Raw genomic sequence first — 14,663 nt, 5'->3', positions numbered from 1 at the left:
TACATCTAGTGCTCATTGTATGGCAAATGAAAACTCTGTCTATCCCCCAGTGTTCTAAAAGCAGGCAGAGGGCCTTTGCAGTGGTGGCGCCCGCCCTGTGGAATGCCCTCCCACCAGATGTCAAGGAAATAAACAACTTTCTGACTTTTAGAAGACATCTGAAGGCAGCCCTGTTTAATTTTTGAAGTTTTATTCTGTTGGAAGCCGCCCAGAGTGGCTGGGAAAACTCAGCCAGATGGGTGGGGTATGTATGTATGTATGTATGTATGTATGTATGAATGAATAAATAAATAAATATTTTAAAATTGTGACCTTAATTGCCAAATGATTATTTTAAAATCTAACAGGTTGACGGAAGCCAAAACTTTGTTGAGCTAAAGCTGTAGTTAATTTCTGTGATTGGCTGCATTTCTAAGCAAGGAAGTAGCTTTAAGCAGTTAGTTCTAAGAAATAATTCACTTTGACTCCTCTCTTTTTTAAAAAATCAGGGGGTAGTGTCAGGGGGAAATGCAAAACTCTGTAGTGTTGCTAGGGAAATATAAACAACAGACGAGGATACTGGTTCACTAGCCCTTGAAGGCTCTTTGAGGCTGCAGTCCCATGAAATTTACCTGGGATTAAATCCCACTGAACATAGTGGGATTTAATTCTGGATAGGCATAGGATTGAACTATGAGTTGAACATCAATATGCACCTTTATTCTTGGGCATAAGACAACAGTAAGGTTTAAGCAGGGGCGGAGCTTCATGCTCCAGCACCGAGGGGCGGTGAGCAGGAGGGGCGGGGCTAGTGCGTGTCCCAGGGCGGGGCACATTGCCCACAGGGCGTGGTGTGCATCCTGGGACATGGCATGCCGCCTGCGGGGGTGGGGCGTCCAGCACAGGTGGGGGGCAGCCACGATGGCACCCCACCCCACCAGATCGCGCTGCTGGGGGCGGTGCACTCCCCCCGCACTCCTCTTCCTCCGCCAGTGGGTTTATGATCTCGGCTCCTGTGATCTCGGCCCCTGTCTATAGAATGAATACCTGTGTTAGGCCAACATTTAGCTACTGGATCCTTCTGAATTCTTTAATTCTGTTATTGGTGTACATTATAAAAATGGGGGTCATGCTTCATTTATTGTTGTTGTTTTGACCATAATGGTCATAGCAATTGCAGGAATACACACACACACACACACACACACACTGTTGAGGAACAGCTTAGGCCAAAATACATATTTATAATAAAATAGGTACTTTATAAGTAATTTGCATTTTTTAAAGATGGCAGGGACAGAGGTGCCACAGTCCTATAAACTGCACTTTAAAGTTGTATATAATAAAGGGTTTGAGGATTCATGACATAGTTACTGTTGAGGTTTTTCCGTTTTGTATTAGCAATAGGTAGCTAATTATTTTAACATATAAACCAAATACAGTTAGATGTACAAACCTGTTCTTACAGAAACACATTTATAAGGAAGGAAACATTACCTTCCTCCTATCAGTAATCACATCTGCGGAATATACACATATATGCCAGCTGTGAGATACAGTATGTAAAAGCTTACACATTAAAATTTGGAACCTAGACTTAATTTTTCCTTCAGCATTCTATCTATTTTCATGATAGTAACAGTGGTAAAGGTAAAGGGACCAGACAGTGGTAGGAATGTGAATAATATTCCATAGCTGATCTGCTCTCAAGTTTCATAGAGATAATATTAAAACTCTCTTTTCAAACATACTCTAATTATTTGTCTCTTCTCCCCCGCAAAATGTTTTTACAGTGTCTTTATTCTGGTCTGTTAGGAGTACAGAACAGAATTCTTCCTTTCATTTCTTTTGTCTAAATCCAGAATGTATAAAAATATTCATTATTGTAGTGCCATCCCTCTACTACATTTGCAAAAAATCAAGGATAGAATCCTTCTAATTTAAGCAATAACAAAAACCAGTCTTAAAAGGATGGCAGAGTATAATATTGCAGAGAAGCTGGTATCTGGAACAAGTCTTCCTAGCATATTTGTGCTTAGAGAGACCTGATCTCCACCTATTTTGTGCCAACAGTTATTGAGACTGATTAGCCATTGAGAATTGAAATGCCAGTGAACAGAGAACTGTTCCCTCAGAGACCCTCTCTCTCACTTACATCATAAACTTGCTTCAGGCTGAGCCTACATAAAAGAAACTGCATTTTGAGTGGTTAAAAAGTCAGCCTGAAATATTATAAATGGGAAGATGTTGCCTCCTTGCTGGATAAAACAATTTTGTCTTCATAGAAACAAAACAGAGCTACAGGCATGTAGGAAGGAAGCAGTTTTGAGGGTCCTCAACATGATCCAGTGTAAATAATGTATACTTTAAAAATTATAATTGAAGCGTGTAACAATATGATCCTTTAATATCAATTGTAATTGTTGCAACAATGTAGCCTGGTTAAACCATGGCTTAGTGCAGATGTAGGGGTTCTGGGAGAGGGGATCATAGCTTATTTGCTGCTTCTCTGGTCCTGTTGCTGTGAGCTAAACCATGGTTTGACTTAGCATATCACCCAAACCCAGGCTCATGGTTTGTCTCGGTCCAATCAAACCACAAGCTAGAGCAAAGATTTGGAGGAGATAAACTATGAGCTTGGGTTCAGACAATATACTGAGTAAAACTATGGTTTAGTTCAGAGGTCGGCAACCTAAGGCCCATGGGCTGTTTCTGGCCCATGAGTTTCCTGGAACTGGACCATGGCCATTCTGTGGATCGGCGTGGGAATTCTGTGCTTTTTTCCCACAGCACCATTTTTTTTCTTGCAGCAGAGACCAACTTCTGGGTCAGAAGAGCACTGGAAATAGTATGTGCGCATGCGCATGGGCGCTCCTTCGACCCGGAAGAGCGCCGGAAATAGCTTGAGGGTTTACTACTTTTCTACTCCCAAAGATAGCATGCAAGGCAGTAGAGATTTAGTATCAGAGTTTTCCTTCTCCTAGACAGACTACTTTCCTAGGTTGACCAGCCCCATCTGCCCCTCTACAGCACATGCAGAAACCGCCTTCTTGGCTGTTGGATCCTTGGATCCACTATTAGTCTCATCCGTTCAATCTGCCAGAGCTTGTCTTCACATGCAGGGGAAGTCCCTAACTCACGGAGGGTTTAAGACCCATTGGCTATCCTCTCCTAGTTTAGCCAGCCAGCCATTTCCTGGGGTGTGGCCACTGTCGCATGCTGACAGCTTCCGGGAGCCACAGAGAGAGAGAGCTGAGTACAGGGTAGGGATAAAAAGTGGACATACTACCCCAGAAGGAGCATGATGTGTCCCTCACCAGAGGTGCAACCCCTCTTCTAACACCCAACATCCATACAATGTATTGGGTAGAGATAAAGAACTCCCTTTCACTACACTGCTTCTCAGGTTTACATGTTTAATTCAAGGCTAAGACCAAACTGTGGTTAAAGCAGTGTAACCTGTGGTGAGGGGTGAGGTCAGAATTGGCAGACCATGATTTGCAATCAGCAGACCACTCATAATCTGAAACCACAGTTTGAAGTACTAGTCTGGTAAGTGCTGCTGGCTCTTAAAAGGTTTTTCACGGGTTTCCCGAAGTTTAGAGGAAGTTTACAAGCTTTGTAGATGGTGCTCCCCACTATAATGATTGCATGTATACAGTACACGCCGTACCCAAGAATGTAAGTGGGAGATGCCCGTATGTGTCACCTATGGTTTGCTGCGGTATCTTAATCAACAAGCCATTTTTACAACCATTTCTTTGCCTCCAAAGGCTGCTGCACAATGAGTACTTACGAAACTAAGAGGTTGGACAATGAAAGTATGCAGGAACCTGACATGATTGTTTGCCTGATTAATGTTTAGAAGCCCAAGCTATGGTTTGCATTCTCTGGTTAACACAAAGCATGGACTGACACAATGTCTGAAGTAATTATGTAGTACTAGGAAATACCTTTAAAGTGATTTTCATTTGTTTCAAGATTTGTAGCTAAATGGCAGTTCTGTTGCTAGTTGGATTGTCATTTTTTTGTCTGTATAAAAGGATCTACTAAGCTTGGATTTGTTAATACTATTAAATTCAGGGCCACTGAAAGACTATGAAAGATGGCAAATGGCCAAATCAACGTGAAGATAACTGCCTAGAATAGTTATTTCACCACCCTAAAAGGAGGTGATATGAAAACAAAATCAAATAATGACATTCTGGTGTGCAGGAATTGGTACTACTTGCTTGTATCTTATGATTTACCTTAATATTACAGTTGCAATTTTTTAAAAGATAATTTTGGTGATACATGTTGTCCAGCTTTGTATGTTTGCCTCTGGTTTTGTTGCCGTGTGATCGAGTTTATGACCATTATTGTAGCTATGGTTCCCTCAAAAAACCCTACATCTTCCTCGCTTAGGCTTTAGAGGGATTTGTAAACCTCTTTAATCCTGCTCCACTCATTATGGTAACATATGGTACAGGTGGTGACCTCTGTAATACTTACAGATTGGCTCAAGGAGGACAGATCATGACATAAAGTTGCAAGGCTTCAGGCATAATGGCCTCTCCAGACTAGCCATATTCAGCAGGTATTTTCAGTGTTAGATAAACTTGGCCATGTCTCATCTCTATAGGGTTGTCTGTGTACCAAGGTTGTACTCCAGCATTAAGTACTACACCTAAGTCAAAAGCAGAGAGCTAGGAAATATATAATTTATTAATTCAATACCATTGCAATACCATGGCCCAGAATAGTATCTTGGAGATGTGCTATTTAACAAATGCATGCTGTTCGTTTGGGTTTTTTTAGGCTGAAGCTATATGACATGGATGTAAGCCTGTCTTGCATCCTACCCTCTCTACAGGGCCGGCCCACCTATGAAGCAAGGTGAAGTGACTGGCTCAAGCGGCAGGATCCACAGAGGCAGCAGATCTGGTGTCCAATGAATGCTTCGGCCACTGCGGCTGCCCAGGTAGCAGCAATGACTGTGGCACAATCCTTGGAAGCCAGATCTGCCGCCTCCTCAGTGGTCTCTTGGTGAATAGGAGGTACTGCTGGTCTTCTCCTACCCCTAGGGATAAAATGGTGGAGGCTGCCCTTTGAGGTTGACTAGATTCCCCCTCCCTTTTCCCCAGAGTAGATCTTCACTCACCCACTCCTCCCTTGCAGGGGGAGCACCATCTTGTCATTCGCATCAGGTGTCAAAATGTCTTGGGCTGACCCTACCTCTCTGCAATAGAAGTTCGACATGTCCCTTCATCAGTCATATTTGCATGAGCAATAACAGGCTTGAATCCAACTTGTATCCAGCCACATGCCTCCCTCCAAACAGACATCTGTGGGCAGTACTAATTGAAATGTATCCAAATAAGCAGGAAAGGCTGGGCATTCAGTAAATCAATACTCTGGCTTATATTTACTATCATTCACCATACTGAGTTGATCCCAAATAGAAATGATTTTGTATACAAGGTAGGTTGCAGTCTTGTCACAGTAAAACAGGCATAGGCAAACTCGGCCCTCCAGATGTTTTGGGACTACAACTCCCATCACCCCTGGCTGACAGGACCAGTGGTCACAGGTGATGGGACTTGTAGTCCCAAAACATCTGGAGGGCCGAGGTTGCCTATCCCTGACGTAAAATATAATTTAGACTTTAGGCAAGGAGAACCTAAACTCACCAGGCTGTTTACAACTGGAGGAACTCTGCTGGATGTCCTTTTGCAGATACACTTGAGGTAGTGAAGGGTTTCCTTTCCCACTGCAGACACATTGGCACATTCATCTGCATAAGCTGTATGTGCATTTCACCTCAGGTGTGTTGCTACCTGCCCTACATTCCTCCCTTTCCTCCTTGGGTTCATATCAAAGCAGCAGGACAGGACACATGGATGGGATCCTGTTGGTGAGAAGAAGAAATTAGAATTTCTCACAGAACCTACATGTGCACAAACAAAACACCAAATAATTGGTGTAGCCTAGTAGCCAAGACTCTTAGCTATGAACCAAGAGAATCTCTGGTTCAAGTTTCACTTCTTCCATCAACTTGCCACTTTGCCTTGCTCTCAGCCTTAGCTCTGTATCTGCAATCTAGGATTAATAATACCAACCTACCTTGCAGGGTTGCTGTAAGCACCACAGCAAGAGAATAAATGTGAAATGGTTTGAATATTCAAGAACAGTGCTTCCCAACCCTTTTTTGGCCTAAGCATCTCTAAAATCCTGATGCCCCCCCCCAATGATATATAATTCTTATTATTCAAAAAGTGAACTCCTATTCACGTGGAGGAAGCCTAAAAGGCCGTTAACTTGGTCTAACTCATTCTCGAATTGCCCCCCTTAAAAATTGAATTGCCCCCCCTGTGGGGCATATGCCCCACGTTGGGAACCAGGGTTCTAAAACAAATATAAGTGGTGGTTGTTTTGCATACGCAGAGAACATTCTGTACAGTGTTCAACTTTCAGATCAAACCTGAAAAGTTCATAGAATACAAACGAGAAATTTACAACTGTATTTCAATGTAGTGTAAGGAAATTCTCTCTCTCCCCCCTACCCCATGCCTGTTCACATGAAATAACATTATGTTAAAAAATGTACTTAAAACTATTTATACAAAGTTAAATTTAACAGCAGCTGATGCTGTACACATTATTTGGATCGGTGTCATAATGTTCCAAATAAAAAGTCGAAGGGTGTATAACATGAGCTTCTGATTCAGGCTTTTACTCCTCCCTGATATTAATACAGACCTTGAGGCCAGATCCTCCCCTTGTTTCTTTGGGTACCTAGCAACAGCTTTGCAAGCATAACATGAGTTATTTTGATACAATATTCCTTTTATTAATTGTTGCTTTTCTCTGTTTTATGGATTTTGTTGTTGTAAGCTGCTTGAAGAAGTGAGAAATTGATAAAAACAATTAATAAACTAAAGAAGGGCACTTTTTTATTTCCCACAAATGCTAGAAGATGTACACTGTTGTTAAAATGCCGCGACAATCTTGGCACCAGTTTGCAGGGGTGTTTGTGATTGTCTCAAGCTCAGATAATGACAGTTGAGTCCATCACCTCAGACCAGATAGTAGTCAAGTGGTATTAGTGAAAAGGACTGGAAAGAAAGAATTGCAAACAACTTTTTAAAGGGAATGGCCTCCTCTACTTCAGAACAGGACATCATAAGAAAGAAATGAGAATTACTTTAGTGCCAGAAACCAAAGCTCATTGTTAGCTGTGCTGTTCATGTAGTGCCAAAGTGTGAAAAATCTGTTAACATTGCTCTACTGATCCAATTTTTAGCTGTTAACATTTTATTTTGTTATGCGTGGATCTTTAGGCTGTTGCAAGTCTATCCTTAAGCAATTAACCTTAGAGCAGCATTTACAATAATGCAGAAGAGTTTGTTTTGGCAACTGTATTTACCAGGCAGCATGGATCACCTGTTGGCATATCTTCATTTAAAGATGTCCATACATGCCAGTTTCCCTATTTTATTCCTGTTATTGTTTCACCATGTTGAGGTGTGTGTGTGTGTGTGTGTGTGTGTGTGTGTGTGTGCGCATGCTTCTTTCCCTACTACAAAATTTTGAAGGCTGACCAGGGAATATTGTTTAGCTTTACAGGAAAAGGATTTTGGGAGGTCACTTACTGCTATTTATTATTGTTATCTATTATTGATCTTCTTTTTATGAGGACTGCGTTGGTGGGGAAAGAGGCTGAGCCTGTGTTTGTGTGTGCAGTGGAAGTAAATCTAACAATGACAAATGCAGCTACATAAGTGGCTATATTTTCCCCACAGTCTGGTGCAAATAATGTTGTCCTTGACCCTCCTTCACAATTCTCCAGAGTGCCAGAGCTATGCATTTGGGTGAATTTAGAGGGGAAAGTGAATTATGGGATAGAAAAGTTTTCTGAAGTGTTCAAAAGGAGATCAAGAAGGGCACTGACAAAAGATGTCTCTTACATGCCTGACTCGTAAAAGCCAGGATTCTCCAGGCATACATATTGGGTGTACATACCTGATCTCATATTCATCCCTTCCATCTCTACACTTGATATGCTCGGTACATTATCTGGCTGTGCCTGTGAGAGAATATAAACAATGTTCTCCAGCTTTAAAGAAACTTCTTCTGAATCCACAGCATGAATACAATTGCAGGGTCACATAGTAACACTTGAAGTCAGGAGCTATTTTTAAAACTAAATTGCAGAGCAGCACATTGCTTTCATTAGTACCTTACATCAAATTGTCAAATTAATTAGTGGGTTTTCATCACTAGTTTTGCATACAGCTTTTATTTGTAGTTTGTTCTTAAATGCCTTACACAACATTTAACAACCACCCGTGTATAGTAATTTGACAAATACTCCAGTGCTTCCAGATAAGTCTTCTAGATGCACTCATAAGTCTGATTAATGGACTTACTGTGGTTTTAGTACACTCCAATATTTTGTTTCCGAATTGGGTGGTAAGCAGAGAGGGGAGTGTCTTCCCTTCCTGCCTCCCTTTTGTTGTTAAATGATGTACCGCATTTATAGTTCTGAACTGTCTTTATTTGCAAGCGGTAGAAACCAAGAGAAATTGCCAAGCATTACTTCATACGGTTTAAGTTTACATTGAATCAACTTTCTTTTCATTAGATTAAGAACTTACTTTTACAAATAAGGGATGACTGGAAAGCATAGAATTGAAGATTATAATCGGCTTGGCAGCTGAACTGAAGTTAAAAAAGAACTTTTACTGGGTGCTTTTAGAGACCCTTTAATATTTGGTTCCCATTTTAAAGTACTGAAGACTACAATTGGGAAGACACCAACTAGCAATATTTTATAATGATTATGATGGGCTCCATGGCTCTGCAAAATTAAAAAGGAAACAGTTACAAACAGGGCTGCTTCACCCATGTGGCCTGGTGAGGCGACCGCCTTAGGTTGCAGGGTCCACAGAGGCAGCAGATCGCAATGTTGATCATTCTCCCCCTACCTCTCCACTTGTTCCCGATGTAGATATTCACTCACCACTTCTTCCCTGGTGGAGAAGGGGTGTCTGTCATTTTTTGGTTTGGTTTGTCTTGAGTGCCAAAATGTCTTACAAAGGTAACTTTCTAAGATAAAAAAATCTGAGTATATTCCTTTAATTGTTTTCTATTGTACCAGTTAATATACCAGAACTAGTAAGAGGAAGGACTGTATTGCTAGATATGCCCATCTCAAAAGTTTTTTAATGTTGTGTATGTGGGAAAAGAGGCTAGAAGCACAAGAAAAGCAATGCTTTTAGAAAGTATAAATATAAAAATAATTGCCTTGCCCATTTAGGATACTATCTTATTTGTTTACGCAGGGTTCTTGCTATTTCTTCTTCCATATCAATTGCTACGCTGCTTTAAAAAAAAACTGAACATGTAATGATAAGCAGGTTTTGATTCTTTGCACCTGATTCTCCTTAAACCTGCAGCTGCATATGCTACAAATGGTTTCCAACTGACTGTGAGGGGAGGAAACATGTTTTGCCACTTACTCCTAGTAGTACCATTGTTAATATGCAAACCCCTGGCTGCCCCCTCCCCACTTCAGTCTTTGGTGTGAAATTTCCAACACATTGCTTGAGGTTCAAAATACTGGGTTGGTTGTGAAGATGTATTGGAAAGGATTAAAGAATCTAACCTTAAACATTTCTTTAAAATCTGAGAGTGCTATTTTTTAATTTTTTTTTTTTACAAAGCCTTATTTGAACAAGTATACGTTTTAGGAGAAATAAGTCAAGATTACTGCGCAAAAGTGACTTTAGCAGTCACTGATAGCAAGGGGAGGCCTTGTTTTATTCAGTTGACAGAAGTGTGAAATGACTGTGTTCCAAAGGAGAGAAGAGAGGTGATTTTTCACTTCAGCCAGCGATGCAAATGGCTACAGAATGAGGGGAAGAAGAAAAAACGAAGGGAGGGAAGGACTGCTACAGCAAGATAGAAAGAGGGGAGATCTATGTGAAAAGTGTCACCCTGGGTGCACTACGGGACTACCAAATTGTGTCTCTTGGAGTGGCTTTGTGACCCTGTGAAAACATTCGCTTTCGAGCTCGTAACATTTAAAATATTTTCGGACGGAGAGAATGGCGGGTCTCTCCTTTGTCGTTGCTAGTTATGCTGCCTTTCATTTAGAGGAAACAAAACTTGTACATCACAGTGGAGGCAGCGGAGCTGAAGGTCAAAGTTCAAAGGCAGGTTGCTGCCTCACTGAGTCTTGATCTGAATCTTATCCATGTGACCAGAGATGCGTACTCTCACAATAGAGGGATCCTTGGAAGGAAGGAGTTAGACTTGGTGGCATTGCGGGGGAGGGGGGTGGGGGAGGGGGGGAAACACCAGGACAAAAACTGTAATGACGTCGATGCAAAAAATTGTTGTTCCTGGGAGGATGGGTTTTACTTGAAAACATTGATCCTTCTTCCATTGAGAGAATAGCAAAAAGCCAACGATTGCTACGATGCAGGGAAGGTTCTTATTTTATTCGTTCCTTGTCATTTATCTTTGGATCCCAACACATGCAAAAGGAAGACATAGATGCAACTGGCTCTCCTTGGCAGATTGCCAGAAAATATAACTTTCCCAATATTATGATACATCTATCTTGCTGTTTAACAGCTGATGCTAATTATAGTGTTTGAGGTCTTTGGGCTGGAGGGAAAAATTCTACATGGCAGCAGCTTTGTCAACAGACAAAGCATGTGTGTAGAGGTAAATGCACCTTGACAGATACGTGTTTGTGATTGTAACACATAACCTGAGTCTACATGAGATTTTCACACATTTCTTACACAAAAGTGCTTTCCGTGTAGGAAAATCTGTACTTGCATTTTTAAAACTGGAGTCGTTTGAACTGCAAGAGGCTTTGTGTTGAAACTGACATAAGCCGTTAAAGGCAACAGGACTTTTTCCATTGGGAGGCGGTGGATAGAGAGTTGTGTCTGGGCTTGGGACACTTAAGTTAAAATGTGAATTTAGCAATGAAATTCATTAAATGACTTTTGACCTCATTGGGTTTCTGAAGAGGAAATAAGATTTGGATACATTGAGACCCATGTCAAGCCCTTGAGATTGGGTAGAAAATTACTGTTAGGGTCTGTTTTAACTGATTTTTGAAGACTTGGAAGGAATATTATATATGTTTTGTCATTAAGGGGGGAAGTTCAAAGTATCAATGATTCTTTGAAAATGAATTGTAAATATACTGAAACTGGACTGAGTTTTCTAAGAGCAAAACATTCCCTTTTTTATGTAATGGGATATTTTGAACTGTAAATAGAAGAAACCCTTTAATGAAGGTACCGTATTTATTTACTTTTTATGTATAGTGGCATGGAATTTACTATGATGCAAAGTAAAGTATTCTGTTACAAAGACAGGGAGGATGGAACAGAAGGTTAAAGGGTATTTTGGAAACAAACAGCTGGACCAGTTTATTTAAACAGATACAAGGATTGGGAGCTGACCTCAAGTTGACTTCTAGGGGGAGGAGCAAGAATGTCATTTTATTACTTTGCCCAGAAGGAAAATGTTCTTTCCTCTGAAATCACCCTAAAGGCACCCAAACACATGGCTGCTTTTCAGAATAGCTACTAAACATGAAATCCATATGAGAATACTTAAGGAAAAGATAACTATGAAGTGTTTGTGTGAAACATAATTAAAGAAACATGAAGCACATGGATGTGACTGTGTTTTGTTGCTGTTAGTTCATCTATAGGATGATTTAGAGGGAAATACTAGACTGAAGAGTTTATTGAGATGCGAGTTTTTTAGCGGGGGCAGTCCTATTGGTGGCTTTAATGCACAATAAAAAAAATCTTCAGTAAAACACACATTTTAAATATTTTTGTTTTTCTTAATAGAGCATTCTAGGTTTTATTAGATGATATTCCTCAGTAAGAGTTGTCCCAGCTACTGGATAAATGTTCCCCAGTTTTGAATGACTACCCCAAACCTTTTCCATGGCACTGAGAATATGATTTTGATTTTCATTAAAGAAAAGCTGTGTGGCAAAGCATTCTCAGTGCTCTCTCTCCTTCAACCTATTAGCAGTGCAGCAGGCAGCCTGCCACCTGACCCCGTCACAACCACTGGGACTCTGGCCCACCCTAAATTCAAACTACCCAACTGCCTCTGCTTGAAAGTACACTTGCAGCATACAGCTGCCCTCATAAGGAAAACTCAGCCATGAAGCAAGAGACTGTCCTTGCCCAAGTAGCCAGACTCAGTGTAAGTGTACATCCAGTCACCATCACTATGTTACAGTTTGCGGTGACTCAGTTTCTTCTGGCAGTGGGATGAGGATGGGCTGCTTCTTACGTAGGGGATCTGCAGTTCCTGTTCAGTCTACTTGCCAGAATTGCCTTCTGTTGTTCTAGTGGTCAGTGTGCGCCATCTTGTAAGCACTCGCTGCATGCCTGAGCCTGATGAACAAGAGGTTGGTGCTGTCAGACAGCAAGGTTGGCAGGTTTCCGGAGCCAGAGGACACAATCACCCCCCCCCCCGCCCACTTTGAGGGTTATTGCTGTTTCTTGGTATATGGTATATTAAGTTTTATGAAAGAAATAAACTGCATCTGAACATGCACTCAGGACTGAACTAAGGTGAGCTGTGATAGTGTTTGTGCCTAGGTCAGGGGTTAGCAGTTATCAGCAGTTTACTCGCCTCATTCTGTGAAGGCTAAAATTCACGTTGGAAAATGACGGCTCAATCCAGGGATCTGCAAACACAAAATAAAAGTCTGTATATGTTGCTGCTGTCACATAGCTTCAGGAACAAAGAAGTAGACCCAACCAACAAATGGTCAGTGTTGACAAGGGAGGTTAGAATGAAGATGCTGAACGTTGATCTTTTGCATGGAAAGTAGGCACCTTGAATGACCAACCCCTTTCCTTCCTTTCACTCAGCCTAACCTAATGGGCGACTGGTGCTGGCACAGGAGTTTGGGAGCACCAGTCAGGAGAGGAATGTCCATACAGAATGGCATGCTTCCGTTATGCTTTTCTCTCTGAAAATGGTGCTTCTTCAAACACAAAAGGAGTCGTACACATGCAAGCTAATTGCCCTTGCATATGAACTTTTATTTAGTTGTCTTTTGTGGCTCAGGACATAGAAAGCTTTTCCTACACATGGATTGCTCTAACTGGATCAGGCCAAATGCCTCACAAGGATAAATGTAACTTACCTGCAAAAATTAAAGACCACCATGGGCTTCTAGTAAAACATTTTTTCTTCTTTGTAGTTGTCCTTTGAGGGTTTGTATGAAAGTGACTTTCTGAAGTGCAAACAATTTTCTAATTGGTCATGGTATAAGATAACGAATAGGGGGAAAGGTAGAAAATTTTAATTTCTTATTTCACATGGTGCTTTATAATGAGAAAGGAGAATTACTATAACCTTTGCTCATAGGTCTGATTTTCATGCTCAGTATATTGTCATTATAAAATGATTTTAAGATCATTGTTTTCACTTTCAGAATTTGTGTTAGGATAAAAATCAGTGTAAATAAATTCACACACAGTGGTACAGCACAGATATCTGAAACATATATGTGTATGTTCTTTCTACATACTTGTAGTAATTCTCATTTCTCATTATAAATCACTATATGAACTAAGCAGTTTAAAAAGGTATGCTTTTATACCATGACACACTTTACCTAAGAAGCATCACATGCTTGTTATGCCCCCTTTAAGATTGCTAAAGTATCAAGTGTCTATATTAGCGATAAGTTCAGAGCATTTACTGGGTTGGAACAATATGAACCTTTGACCCTTCCCAGCATCCGTAATGTTCAACAGTGAGGTGAGGGCTCCAATAACACTTACCACGTTTGCAAAGCCTAATAAGGCAAATTGCTTCAGAAATCTCATTTGATATATAGATTTACACTTCATTTTCAGGAAATATTTGGATACAGAAGAGGCTGGTCCATGGAGATGGAGATGCATAGTGCACTGCCCCACCACTCTCATTCTGCCCTCAGCTAGTCCCCACCTGCCTGTCTTCTTACACTCATCCAGTCCAGGATTTAGCAGCACTGGCTCCTCCTCCTGAGTGTTCCCATTGTTGAACTGGTAGTGAAGAAGGATGGGGAGAAAACATGAATTACTTGGCTCTACCAACTGCTGGCCTCTCTGTCTTCTGTCCTACCAGTCTCAGTAGGTACCAGCCAGTAGTGTTGTAGGTTGAAGGAATTGGTAGCTTAATAATAACATTCTTCATAGACATTTGCAAGGGACTCTGCTTAAGGATCCCAACCAAATTAACAAGATGTTTGCTGTAAATGTTCCAGCCTAGCAGAAGGAAGCAGAATTATGAGGTCCATGGCTGTAGCAAAGAGAAATTAAAAGGCCATCACCATTGGCCCTTAAATTAGATGTGGAATGGCCAGCAACAAAAAAAATACAGATTTATGTGTGAATGAAATTTCAATGTCCTGTTTGAAATGCTAGGCTTATTCCTTTTTGCAGAAGGGCAGACTATCAGATTTGACTATTGAAATGAAGGCCAGTGCACCACTGTTTCTGCTCTCTAGCACACTTTTCATGCTTGCTAAAGGACAGAAACATTGAGTGGTGTTCATCAGGGGGGCAGGGGAAACCAGCTAATTCAGCATTAGATTCTGATGTTATTGATCTCCCTCATGGATTATTGATTTAAGCTTTGATTTAAGC

At 41.0% G+C, this 14,663-nt stretch overlaps 1 protein-coding gene across 4 annotated transcripts in view; it reads left to right on the top strand.

Moving 5' to 3' along the window:
* The window catches only part of MEIS1 (Meis homeobox 1), a 160,950-nt gene that overhangs the window by 139,108 nt on the left and 7,179 nt on the right, over positions 1-14,663 (top strand). The gene's annotated exons all lie outside the window — the stretch shown is intronic.

The sequence above is a fragment of the Podarcis melisellensis genome, assembly GCF_964234715.1.
Source record: "Podarcis melisellensis genome assembly, chromosome: 3".
Classification (NCBI taxonomy): domain Eukaryota; kingdom Metazoa; phylum Chordata; class Lepidosauria; order Squamata; family Lacertidae; genus Podarcis; species Podarcis melisellensis.
Note: the sequence above shows the minus strand (reverse complement) of the source record. Positions and strands in the feature narration are given on the sequence as shown.